General features: G+C 43.7%; 1 non-coding gene across 1 annotated transcript; it reads right to left on the bottom strand.

The window, feature by feature from the left end:
* Positions 1–3,004: 3,004 nt before the first annotated feature.
* Positions 3,005–3,077, bottom strand: TRNAK-CUU. Its single transcript has one exon. It is a non-coding gene; the product is annotated as a tRNA-Lys (tRNA).
* Positions 3,078–13,392: the final 10,315 nt, after the last annotated feature.

Genomic DNA, 13,392 nt, shown 5'->3' with positions numbered 1-13,392 from the left:
GTATGGAGGGATGGACACTGGAAAGAGGTGGCTATGGGGAGGAAGTGGGAGGGGAGCTGTTGTATTGTAAATTTTGGTCAATGACATGAGACAAAGTATATGTGAACTGCTGTACGAAAAGTGAATTTGCTCTGTAAATCTTCACCCAAATCAAAATAAAATTAAAAAAAAAAAAAAAAAGAAAGAAAGACGTCAGAGTGGATTCAGATTGTGTGGGTGGCGGCATTTGAATTTTGGCTCAAAAGATGAGTTGAATTGGGATGGAGAAGTGAGCAGGAGGGAAGATACTAGACCAGAACAGCATGCATCTATTGCAGACATAAGAGTGAGTCTGGAGTGTATGTGTGCACATATGTGTATACATGTGTATGTGTGTGTGTGTGTTAGTTTGGCTAAAGGCTTTATTAAGGGGTGGGAGGTTCAGGGGAAGCGTAGAGACAACTATGTTGATGAAGCAGAGAATAGAGATACAGTTGGTTGAATATGAAAACAGGGGAAGAATATGAAGCATCTTGAAAGCCAGGCAGTCGTTTGGATTCAGAGAGTAATAGAGATCCATCATGGACTCTTGTCTAGGGAAGCAGCAAGCCAGCAGTAGGTGATTAATGGCTTGGATTTGGATGGTCTGGGGCCGGAGGTGGGTGACACAATACAGTGAAACAGCAGATGGGATAGAATTGCAGTAATCCTCCTGCTGGGTGCACCAAACTACCCTCTCTGAAAAAGATACTACTACAAGCCTGGGCTCCCAATAGGAGGAATACAGCCATGCCAGAGGGTCTTGGAGCTGGCTGGGGGACAGGGCAGAAGAAAGCATGAGGAGGCAGTCAGTGGGGGAAGAGACTCATCCTTGAGCCAATGAAGCCATTCTTCCCTGTGCAGCCCTTACTGCAGCTTGAAGAGGAAACAGGAATTTGTGGCTGAGTGTCCCTGGGCCAAATGGTGTAATTCCTGACTTCCTGCAACTGAATACAAAGTTAAGGAAAATCCTTAGTCCTTCCCAGGGTGTTAGCAGCTGTTGTGAGTGGGCAGTGTTTACAAGGAACATTTTCCTTGGTGATCAGGGACTTAAAGGCCAGCCAAGCCCCAATCCCAGCCACACAGTCCTTACAGGAAGTCAAGGATAGGCTGTCAGTGGAGCAAGAAGGGGAAGAACTGAGTCCTTTCTCCTTTCCTGTTCAAAATGCCACTGGATTATAGCCCTTTCCCACCAGAATAAATGGCAGTAAATCTAGTTTGAGGCCCACCCAGTCCCCAGCCCACAACAGGTCAGTGAGTTACCACCTTGTCACCTGGAAGCTGAGGCGACAGAAAAGCACAGTGCACTATGGAGTGAGGTCTCATCAATGAAAAGGAAACATTAGAGATAGAATGGCAGCAGCAGCCTCTGGTGGAATCATGATGTCCTACAGCCTAGGATTTCTAACCAACTTCTCCAGCTCAGGAAATAGGGAGGAAGCAGACCAGCCAATAGGCAGCAATAAAAAGCCAGCTCACACTAAAGAGGCTGGAATGGTTCTAAATGGTAACCATCTGCTCAGGAGCTGCCGGATGGAGCCAGGCTGATGGGAAATGATTCACAGGCAGGCTGCACCAGGGCTGTTTGCTTAGCCAGTGAACAGGCAGTCTCACCAAGGTTCATACACAGATGGCAGCTTCCACGCCCCCATTTTTTGAAGCCCAGCAGGTAGTTTCAAGATTGCAGTCTTTGGACAAAGAGTCAGATACCCAGCAGGTTCCTACTCACCCCAGGATCCTGGCCTGTACTGTTCCTCACCCCAGAATGTTGCATGTTCACATAGATACATCCTCTGATCATTCCATAGCTAATTATTGAGGGTCTAATATGTTTTGGAGAGGTTGTAAGGACACAGAGATGAGTATGACAGGGTCCCTGACCTTGAAGGAATAGCTACACACACAGGTCAAATACTGTACAATATAGTAGACATTATGACAGAGAAGGGTTCCTGAGTGGCTCAAGCAGGTAAGCACTCAACTGCTAACCAAAGATCAGTGATTTTAATTCACCCAGAGGCACCTTGGAAGAAAAACCTGGTGATCTACTTCCAAAAGGTAACAGCCATTAAAAACTCTATGGAGCAGTTTTACTTGGCACACATGGGGTTGCCATGGGTTGAAACTGAGCCACTGGTTTTCACAGAAAGCACAACTCTGATTACACCAGTTAGAAGAGTTTTATCCAAGACAATCCACTTGAGCTATATATTGAAGGAAAGGAAAGCTTTTGTTAATCAGAAAAATAATGACAAGGAAATTCCAGGAAGAAGAAACAGTGTGTCAAAAGGCATGACGTACTGAAAAAGCCTAGTAATTCCAGGGATGCTAAAGGTTTCCTTATGTCTAGAAGCTGTGGCAGAGAAGATGGAAAGTGGCCTGGTCATTTGGGGACAGATTATGAAAGCCCTTGCTAAGGGTTCTGGGGAGTTCCTAAGCAAGAAAGAGACACAGCCAACAATGCATTAGAAATAACAGATGGTGATGGTATTGTTATGGCCAGGAAACAAGAAATGCCTAATTATGCCCCTAAAATCAATCATCCTCCCCATGAGGTTTTCAAGGAAGCTTGTACACACAAGTGATATTACTGGTTGTACAATCTCTATACTCCAATTCAGTACTTGCTAGTAGAAGTTAGATTGAAATAAGTGGCTTTTGTTCCCTCTGCTTCCAAACCCAAATATGTCTGTGGAGAAAAAGAGTATCTTAGTTCTCCAGTGCTGCTATAACAGAAATACCACAAGTGGATGGCTTTAACAAAGAGGGATTTATTCATTTACAGTTTAGGAGACTGTTGTTGTTGTTGTTGTCATGTGCCGTCGAGTCAGACCCAACTCATAGTGACCCTTCCTTGGGTTTCCAAGACAGTATCACTACAGAAGTAGATTGCCCCATCTTTCTTCCAAGGAGTGGCTGGTGGGTTTGAACCACCAGGCTTCTGGTTAGCAGGCACTTGGCTACCAGAGCTCCTAAAATGATGCTGCGCCCAATGTAGGGCTTGAACCCACGACCCTGGGATTAAGAGTCCCATGTTCTACTGACTGAGCTAGCTGGGCACTTGTTTAGGAGACTGTTTAGGAGACTAGACATCCAAATTCAGAGTGCCAGCTCTAAGGACTGGGTGAAGGTCCTTCAATCTTGGGCTTCAGCTCTGCCTCTTGTTTCAGGACCACTGGAGCTGGAGGCTTTTTCTAACTCATACAGCTGCTAGCTGCTGAGGCTGAGGAACTTAAGTTTGCAGGTATAATGGCACAACCCCAAGATCAGCAGACAACATGGTAGGCCACTGGTTGAAGTCCAGGAACAGTCCCAAGATCAGCAGACAATGCAGCCCAAAATGTACCAAAAAGCTAGAGACCTTTCTCAAAGCTTCTCCATACATACTGGAAGCAAGTCACAACCCGAAGGCAACTACTTAACTGGTCATAGCAGATTCCACTATGGAGGTGATTATAATTTCATCATGGGGAATAATTGCCAAGCTCTTAAAGCCATGGCCAAGCCAAGTTGATACACAAGCTTAACTACAACAGAGAGTAAGAGAGAAAGAAGGGCATTGTGCGACCAGACTTAACACTGCTGCTTGAGCCAAAAAGGCTGTGGCCATCCTGGTCTTTGGAGGCAGGAAACAGAAAGGCAGTACACCTGGGTTGTGAGGGCCTCTTACCATGGTGAGCAAAGAAATTAAACATTACACACTTTTCTGGTTACCTAGTGCCACTCCACAAATGGGATAGTTTGAACAAACAGGAAATTATTCTCCTACAGTTTGGGAGGCTAAAAGTCCAAGTTCAAAGTGCCAGGCTCTAGGGGCTGGGTGAAAGCCCCTCGACCTTGAGCTTCAGCTCTGCTTCTTGCTTCCAGCCCACTAAAGCTAGAGGCATCTCTTCACTCAGGCAGCTACTGGCTGCTGAGGCTAACAAGCCCAAGGTCGACAAATAAAATGGCACAGTCCTGATGTTACCAAACCACACGGCAGGCCATTAATTCAAGTTCAGTGAAAGTCCCAAAGTCACCAAAGCATGGCAGGCTGCTGAACAATGACATGGCTGGCTACACACAGGGTTCAAGTGTGCCTTAAGCTAGAGACCACTCCCAAAGCTGCTTCTTATATACAGGAAGCAGACCACATACCCAAAGCAGCTACTCAGCTGCTTGTGGTTGATTCTACCATGGAGCTGATTGCCAGTCTCATCATGGGGAATAAATAACTTACCACCAGCTGCCCAGCCATTCAACCAGGCCCAGCCAAGTTGACACACAAACATAACCACCAAACACAGTCCCAAATAAAGGGTGACATTATGCATTCCACTTTCTCCCTGTGTTCTCTGTCAGCCAGTGGGGCCTCTGAGAAAATCCTAGATGTCAGCAGAGTTCATTCCTCAACATGGGCTGCCTTTTACTAGGCTAAGCATGCTTCCTTCCACAAATCCTAAGTGAATTAGTTCAACTACAAGTCTTTCAGTTTTACACTTGTCCCAATTTCCAAACAGTATGACTCATAGCACTTGCTGATGAATATTAAAGACTATACTCCGCAGTATGTCTTTTATCTCGACATAAAGAAAACAAAAATCAGGACCAATAAGCAGCACCATTGATAAACGGAGAAAATATTGAACTTGTCAAAGATTTCATATTACCTGGTGTTCTGGTTACCTAGTGCCACTCTGACAAGAATATACCTCAAATGGGATGGCCTTAACAAACAGGAGTTTATTCTTACAATTTGGAGGCTTTAGGTCCAAGTTCAAAGTGCCAGGCTCTAGGGGCTGGGTGAAAACCCCTCAACCTTGGGGTCCAGCTCTGCCTCCTGCTCCCGGCCCACTGGAGCTAGAGGCATTTCTTCATTCAGACAGCCAATGGCTGCTGAGGCTGAGAAGTCCCAAGGTTGACAAGTAAAAAGGCACAGTCCGGATGTTACCAAACCACACAGCAGGCCATTAACTTAAGTCCATTGTAAGTCCCAAGGTCGGCAGAGTATGGCAGGCTGCTGAGCAATGACATGGCTACATGCAGGGTCCAAGTGTGCCATAGACCAGAGACCATTCTCAAAGCTTCTCCTTAAATACAGAAAGCAGACCACATTCCCAAAGGCAGCTACTCAGCTGCTTATGGTAGATCCCACCATGGAGTTGATTGCCAGTCTTATCGTGAGGAATAACTACCACCAGCTGCCCAGCCACTCAACCAGGCCCAGACAAGTTGACACACAAATATAACCACCACACCTGGTTCCATGATCAACACCAATGGAAGCAGAAGTCAGGAAATCAATGTATTGCACTGGGCAAATGTGCTGCAAAAGACCTCTTTCAAGTGCTGAAGAGCAAAGATGTCTCTTTGAAGACTAAGATATGCCTAACCCAAACCATGGTATTTTCAATCACCTCATATGTAAAAGCTGGACAATAAATAAGGAAGACTGAAGAAGAGTTGATGCTTTTGAGTTGTGGTGTTGGTGAAGAATATTGAAAGTACCATGGACTGCCCAAGGAACTAACAAATGAGTTCTGGAAGAAGTTCAGACAGAATGCTCCTTGGAAGCGAGAATGGCCAGACTTCATCTCACCATTTTGGTTGTGTGGTCAGAGGAACCATTTCCTGGAGAAGGATATCATATTTGGTAAAGTGGAAGGTCAGTGGAAAAGGGCAATGACCTCAAAGGGATGGATTGATACTGGGGTTACAACAATGGACTCAGATATAGCAAGGATTGTGAGGCTGGCACAGGACCGGGCAGTGTTTCTTTCTGTTGTACATAGAGTTGCTAAGAGTCAGAGCCAACTGACGGCACCTAACAACAGCAACAAGATGCACAATGATATCACAGCAAACATACCCCCACCCAACACAATGTCAGATATAAAAGACATACCCAAAGCATTAACTTTTCCCAAACAAAACTTAATTCCCACTTTACATTCATGAGAAACAACAAAGTGGTGAACATCTAGGGAAGTGAAAGCTAAACTTAATAGGAAAAAAAATTGCTATTGAAATGACTTGTGTGGCCACATGCTAATTTTATAGACAGTCAAGGAGTTAACCACTCTGCTTGAGTCTGAAGCAGAAGGCAAGTGAATGATCTTCACCACTCTGCCCCCACATACTAGTGTGGGAACACATAGAGGAGACACTGGTTTATTAGAGGAGCAATTCCCAAGAACAATTCCAGCAACCAGATAAGAAGACTTACCTTGTACCTTCTAGCCTTGAGACCCTGATTATGGTTCACTTCCCAGGGACAACCCAAATTTCCTCTTCTATCACCAAGTTTTCTTCTGCATCAAAGCCTGACTTTTCCAAAGAATGACATAATAAATCAAATACCCCTCCTCATGACATCTTCCCTGATCTTCCCAACTATAAATATCCTCGTCCTACTTAGAACTCCTCTAGCCTTTATCCATATCTTTCTTATAATTGTATATCTGTATAACTTTTCTCTCCTCCTAGATTATTAGATTATAAACTCTTTGAGGGCAGAAGCTATAATATAAATATACATGGAGTCCTGATGGCACAATGACATGGATAATAACTGAAAAATCAGTGATTTGAACCCACCAGACTCTCTGAGGGAGAAAGATGTGGCAGTCTTTTTCTGTAAAGATTAAAAAAAAACCCCGCTGCCATCATAGATTCCAATTCATAGCAACCCTATAGGACAGAGAAGAACTGCCCCATAGGGTTTCCAAGGTTGTAAACCTTCATGGAAGCAGACCACCTCATCTTTCTCCCACTGAGTAGCTGGAGGATTTGAACCTTGACCTTTTAGTTAACAGCCAAATTCTTTAACCACTGTGCCACTGGATTGGAAACCCTATGGGGTAGTTCTACTCTGTCCTATAGGATTGCTATGAATGAGAATGGACTTGACAGCAATAAGCTTTTGGAATTTTTTTTCCCTGTCTCTAATACAATACTTAAATCCTGCAGGTGAAAACTAAAAACAAAACTGGAATTTTTATATATGAAGGAGAAACTCCATAAAGCTCTCCCCAGGGTAAGGTTCGTAGCTCCCACTGCTCTCCATGTGACCCCAGCCAACTTTTGGGATGAGAAAGTCAGTCATATGCACAGGTGGAGTAGGAAGTGACTGGACTGTGTGTCTTGAGGAATGTGAGGAATTTCTCAGTTGTGTCCCCCAAATCCTCCATCCTCAAACATAACACAATGCCTGAAATTCCACCATTAGTAATACATTCCTTGAAGTCTTTAAGGTTTTTCTCTTTTGCAGTCCCCTTCTCTTAAATAAACAATAAATACCCTAAAGAAAGAGCCCATCATAAGCTCTAACCATGTAATGCCTTAGCTAGCATTCCATTTGCCGTTTAAGGAAAAAAAAACTTCACTGCCGGTCGAGTTGATTCGACTCATAGCAACCCCTCCTTGGGTTTCCAAGGCAGTATCTCTACGGAAGTAGATTGCCCAGTCTTCCTTCCAAGGAGTGGCTGGTGGGTTTGAACCACCAGCCTTCTTGTTAGCAGTCAAATGCCTTAGGCACTATGCTACCAGAGCTCCTTCATTTGCCATTTGTTGTTGTTGTCATTTGCCATTAGACATAAGCAAACAAAGTTTTGCAAGAGTATGTGAAAGCATGAGTGTTTTGAGGGGCAAGGGTTAAGGCAGGAATCTGAGAGTATAAAAATCCACAAAGGTAAGGCTTGCTGTTTGTTTGGATTACTTCTGAAACCCTAGCACCATCATGGTGCCTGGAACAAAAAAAAAAAAGAATGAAATGGTGGATGATGAAGAAGTCAAGCAGACAGAGGTATTTTCCAGGGGACAATCTAAAGGCCTGAAATTAAATACCCTGGGGGCAGAATGGGTTTCTTATTCTTTTTGTGTATCCTCCACAGTATCATGGATGACATAACAAGTGCTGGATAAATTCATCTAAACTGATATATCTTTGCTCTTTTCAGTTTTATGAAGTGGCTTTGGGGCTTGGCCCAGAGATGAGAGGCTGCTCCAGCTGTCAAAAATTGACAATTAAAACTTGACCACCAGGGGGCAATGCAGACCAAATACAAGGGTCTCCTTGTCCAAACCCCTAGAGGCAACTGACAGCAGGGGGCCCCAAAATGCCATTTTGGACTACCAAATACAGCAATCTCTCCCAGCACACTCATTAATCCCAAAGAATCATCTAAGCTCCTTTGTTCTTCAGAGCTATAGTAGAGACCCTGAAACTAACAAGGCAATAGCTAAAAAGCCATACTAAAATCCACTGAATCAATAATAAGCACAGCACGCGCGCGCGCGCACACACACACACACACACACACACAGCCACGGAGTCAATTCCGACTCATAACACTATAGGACAGAGTAGAACTGCCCCATAGGGTTTCCAACGTTGTAAATCTTTACTGGAGCAGACTGCCTCATCTTTCTCCCATAGAGTGGCTGGTGGGTTTGAACAACTGGCCCAATGCTTTAACCACAGCACCACCAGAGCTCCTTTATCAATAAAAATAGTGGCCCATGTTTAGGGAAAGAAAAAGAAACAAAAAAAGTTCTGCTGTTGGTACTGTCTTAACTGTTAGGAACGTTCTCTAGGATATTTTTCTATGCAACTAAGGTATTATCCCTGAGAAGCCTGGAGCATCCCACTGATGATTCATATTTAATTGATAATTAATATGCAGTGAGTACTGCATAAAGCCTTTGAAAAGGACAGCAGAATCTTTCTCAGAAATGATGCAGAGCATTAGTATTTGGAATCAAACTGGGTCAGGATCTTAGACAGTATTCTGACCCCTTCAGTTTTCAATTTTAAAAAGAGAATAAGTTAAAGAAAGAAGGAAAAAGGAAATATTTATCAATCCAGGCACCATGTCCTAATCAAAAAAAACTAAACTCATTGTCTTCAAGTGAGGTACTATCTCTACGGAAGTAGATTGCCCAGTCTTCCTTCCAAGGAGTGACTGGTAGGTTCTGGTTAGCAGTCAAATGCCTTAGGCCCTATGACACTAGAGCTTCTACATTCCTATATTGATTTAACCTTTACCAGGCTATCATTAACAACCATTTTCTCAGATGAGGGAGTAGACTTGGAGAGGGATTGCAGCGTTCTTTGATGCATTTCATTTATTCTTTCGTTCAGCATTTACTGAGCTCTAACTTTGTGCCTAAGCAATATATGACCTCAGTCAAGTGGGGCAGGTCAACACAGAGACTATTACAATTAAGCATAGTGAGAATTGTGGCCTAGGTTCTCCTTCAAACCAAGGCTTTTTATTTTACATTTTGCTGCCTTCTACATAGTCAAAGGCTCCAAGGCAGCATGTGTGTCATATTCTTATTTTATGTCTACCATGTAGATCAATAACTTGTACTCTATAAATGATTGGTGATCTGATGGATAGATGGATGGAGGGAGGGATGGATGGATCTGAAGACCAAGACTCAAAAGGGGAAAGGAGTAGAGAAACATTTGTTGTGATGATGGTAGACCTTATTCGTAATGATATTCTCATATCTGTGCGGAGATTTGATCTCTATTTTGTTGTGAACTCGTTGAAATCACCCACGGTCTATCACCCACAGAGCCTGGCACAGTGTTTAGGTATCCTCTCCATACTCTTGGAATGAAATGTTATTTTTTCCTCTTTGGCCTATGTTTCTCCTGTGCTTTGACAAGTTTGGGGGGTGGGGGGAGGTCTTTGGCCTTTCATTCAAAAAGGAAAACCAGCAGCCAACAACAAAGTACCTGAAGGTGTGAGTTATCTAGAACTCTCTGAGTCTTGGAGCTCCAGCACCTGGGGCAAATCACTGAGAAAGTGAATGGCTTTTAGAAGAGGCAGTCAGAAGCTCCAGCCCTGCGGAAAGAGAAGAAGAGCCTTTCAGCTCTGTCTAAAGGAAAGTTCCAGGCCTGGGCATGCAGTAAGTGAGAGGCATCCACAAGTGGGACAGGCAGGCCTCTCACTGCCAAAGCAGAAGACTGTAGGTGCTGAGGCTGGCTGCTCTGGAGGAGAAAGGGCAGAAGGAGGCAGGAGTGGGAGCCCAAGTACTATATATAGAAAAAACCATCAGTCAAAAATGCTCAAAATGCTCAAAAATGCTCAAAAATGCTGAGGCAGTAGCATTAGTGGGAGCTTAGTGGAGCAGTAACTGCATCTCGACCCCAGACAGCTCCCAGCACCTCCTTCTTCCATCACACCTGCCTTGCAGGGCTAGGGGAGTCGGCCATCCTGAGAAGCCCCTTCTGTAACAGTAAACCCAAGGCAGGGCCTGAAGCAAGTCAAGAGCTTACTCTGGTTTCTGAAGTACTGAGTGAGTTGTGCCCTGGATTTATAACTACCAGTTGCTGTCAAGTCATGGTGGTGACTCTGTGTGTGTCAGAGTAGAACTATGTTTTCAAAGGCGGATTTTTCAGAAGGTGATCATCAGGCCTTTCTTCATAGTCTGTCTTAGTCTGAAAGCTTCATTGAAACGTGTCCAACAGGAGCATTGGTGGTGTAGCTGTTAAGGCATTTGGCTGCTAACGAAAAGCTCTGTGGTTCGAACCCATCTATCTGCTCAGTGGAAGACAGATGAGGCAATCTGCTTCCATGAAGATTTGCAGCCTTGGAAACCCAATGGGGTTGCTATGAGTCAGAATTGATTCAATGGCAGTGAGCTTGTTTGTTTGTTTCTGGTATGGCATTGCTTCTAGCACTGTAGCAACATGCAAGGCAAGGCTCCACAGTACAAGAAACTGACAGTCAGGGACTGTAACTAACAGACTAGAAATCCTTCGAGGAACTATCTCCTTTTCTAAGCTTCAGTTTTATTAATCCCTGAAGGTGTCATTGGGAAGATCAAATGAGTTATTGCATGAAAACACCTGGCAGTAGAGGCACATAAGAAGTGCTCAATAAATTTTTCTCTTCCTTCCTCTCCCCAGTTCCATCCCCTGACTTTGCTCCCCAGTTTCCTCATGACTTAAAAGGGAATAATAGCCCCTAAACTACCTCCGTCTAGGGGATATTATGAGGACCAAATGAAGGAATAGATGGAAAAAAATGCTATAAAGTTGATCAGTAAATATGCTAAAGCAGAGACTCCTGGTAATATGGAGGAATAGGCAGATAAGCGACACAGACCCTCTCCAAGAAAGAAAAGAAAAACCAGTTGATGGAGGTACAGAAGATAATCCTGGAGCCCTGAGCTTTGAAAGGAACTATACAAAAGTGGACTAGGCACCAGCTAGTGAAAAAACCTGAACAAAAACAGTGAGTACAGAGATGGTCAGAGCTGCGGACTATAAGCTGCTCTGATGGGACCAATAGCCTGAATATTTCCAAGTGGTGTTGTGACCCAAGAATTGACCTAAAGATCAGCCCTGGTCACCAAGGGCTACAGGGACAACTGCGCTGGTGGCCTATGACTAGGAAGGGAAACAGCAAAGAGGTAGACAACCTGAGCTGTTGACTTTCCACTGTCCAGAGGGCACAGGCTTTTGATGGTTTACATATGGCAGCCATTTTAGATATTTAAAGTGACTGGGGTGCAGCCATTTTGAATCTTTACAAGTGGCAACCATTTTGGATTTTAAAGTGATAGTATTCTCATTCAGATTCCAGGGACCTAAGAACAGACTTTATTTGCCAAGGTCAGCAGGAACACATACAAGAGGCTGACAACAGGAAAGGAGACAGGTGGTGATTGTAAAAGTGCTGTCGACTAGTGAATAGAGGAGCACAGCACAGTACCCTGTTTGCATAGATAACATACAAACAAAACAAAGAAAATGAAAATTGTGGGCAAGTCACTCCAACATGTTGTTGTTGTTGGTATTTGCCATCGAGTCGGCCCCGACTCATAGCAACCCAAGACTCATAGCGACCCCTCCTTGGGTTTCCGAGGCAGTATCACTATGGAAGTAGGAATGCCCAACTTTCCTTCCGAGGAGTGGCTGGTGGGTTTGAACCGCCAGCCTTCTGGTTAGCAGTCAAGTGTCTTAGGCACTATGCTACCAGAGCTCCAACATACAATCACCAATTAAATATAAACACAAAAACTTCACAATGCCTCAGAGACAACAGAGCATCACAGTCCACACAAAGAAGCAAGATAAAGCAGGAGAAACAAAGGACCAGGATATAGACCCAAAACACATCCCTGAGGAAGACGCAGCATTGGAACTCCCTGATAAGGAATTCAAAAGAATTATATTTAGGTATCTTCAAAGGACTGAGAAACAGATCAAGGAAAACACAGACAAAACTCTAGAAGAATTTCGAAAGAAAATATAAGAACAAAATGACAAAATAAATGAAAAATTAGAAATGATACAAAATCTACAGACAGAAATCCAGAAGATTAATACTAAATTTTCAGAAATAAATAACACATTGAATGGACAAAAGAGTAGAATTGAATCAATGGAAGACAGAATTAGTGAGATTGAAGGCAAATACCTCAATACTTCATTGGAAAACGATCAATCAGGAAAAAAGATCAAAACAAAATGAAGAAAGCCTAAGGTTCATATGGGACCATCAAAAGGAACAACCTAAGTGTAATTAGAATTCCAGAACAGGAAGAGATAAATAAAACCACAGAGAAAATTGTTGAAGATTTGTTAGAAGAGAATTTTCCTGGTGTGATGAAATATGAGAATATATGCATTCAATAATCCAATGAACCCCAAACAGGATAGACCCCAAAAGAAAATCACTGTTCTGGTTACCTAGTGCCTCTCTGACAGGAAGACACCACAAATGGGATGGCCTTAACAAACAGGAGTTTATTCTCTTACAGTTTGGAGGCTTTAAGTCCAAGTTCAAAGTGCCAGGCTCCAGGGGCTAGGTGAAAGCCCCTCAATCTTGGTCCAGCTCTGCTTCCTGCTCCCAGCCCACTGGAGCTAGAGGCATTTCTTCACTCAGACATCTGCTGGCTGCTGAGGCTGAGAAGCCCAAGGTTGACAAGTAAAAAAGCACAGTCCTGATGTTACCAAACCACATGGCAGGCCATTAATTTAAGTCCATTTAAGTTCCAAGGTCGGCAGAGCATGGCAGGCTGCTGAACAATGACACTGCTACATGCAGGCTCCAAGCATGCCATAAGCTAGAAACCATTCCCCAAAGCTTCTGCTTATATATAGGAAGCAGACCACATCCCTAAGGAAGCTACTCAGTTGTTCACAGTAGATTCCACCATGGAGTTGATTACCAGTCTCATCATGGGAATACTACATCCAGCTGCTTACCCATTCAACCAGGCCCAGCCAAGTTGACACACAAACTGAACTACCACAATCACCAAGACACATCATCATCAAACTCACCAAAACCAAAGACAAGGAAAGAATCCTGAAAGTAGCATGGAAACAACAAAAACTTACCTACAAGGGGCAACCAATAAGTTCAGATT

Source organism: Orycteropus afer, unplaced genomic scaffold, assembly GCF_000298275.1.
Source record: "Orycteropus afer afer isolate SDZICR_OR568_19922 unplaced genomic scaffold, OryAfe1.0 scaffold00024, whole genome shotgun sequence".
Lineage (NCBI taxonomy): Eukaryota > Metazoa > Chordata > Mammalia > Tubulidentata > Orycteropodidae > Orycteropus > Orycteropus afer.
The sequence above is the reverse complement of the archived record's forward strand: the minus strand, read 5'-3'. Positions and strand labels throughout refer to the sequence as shown.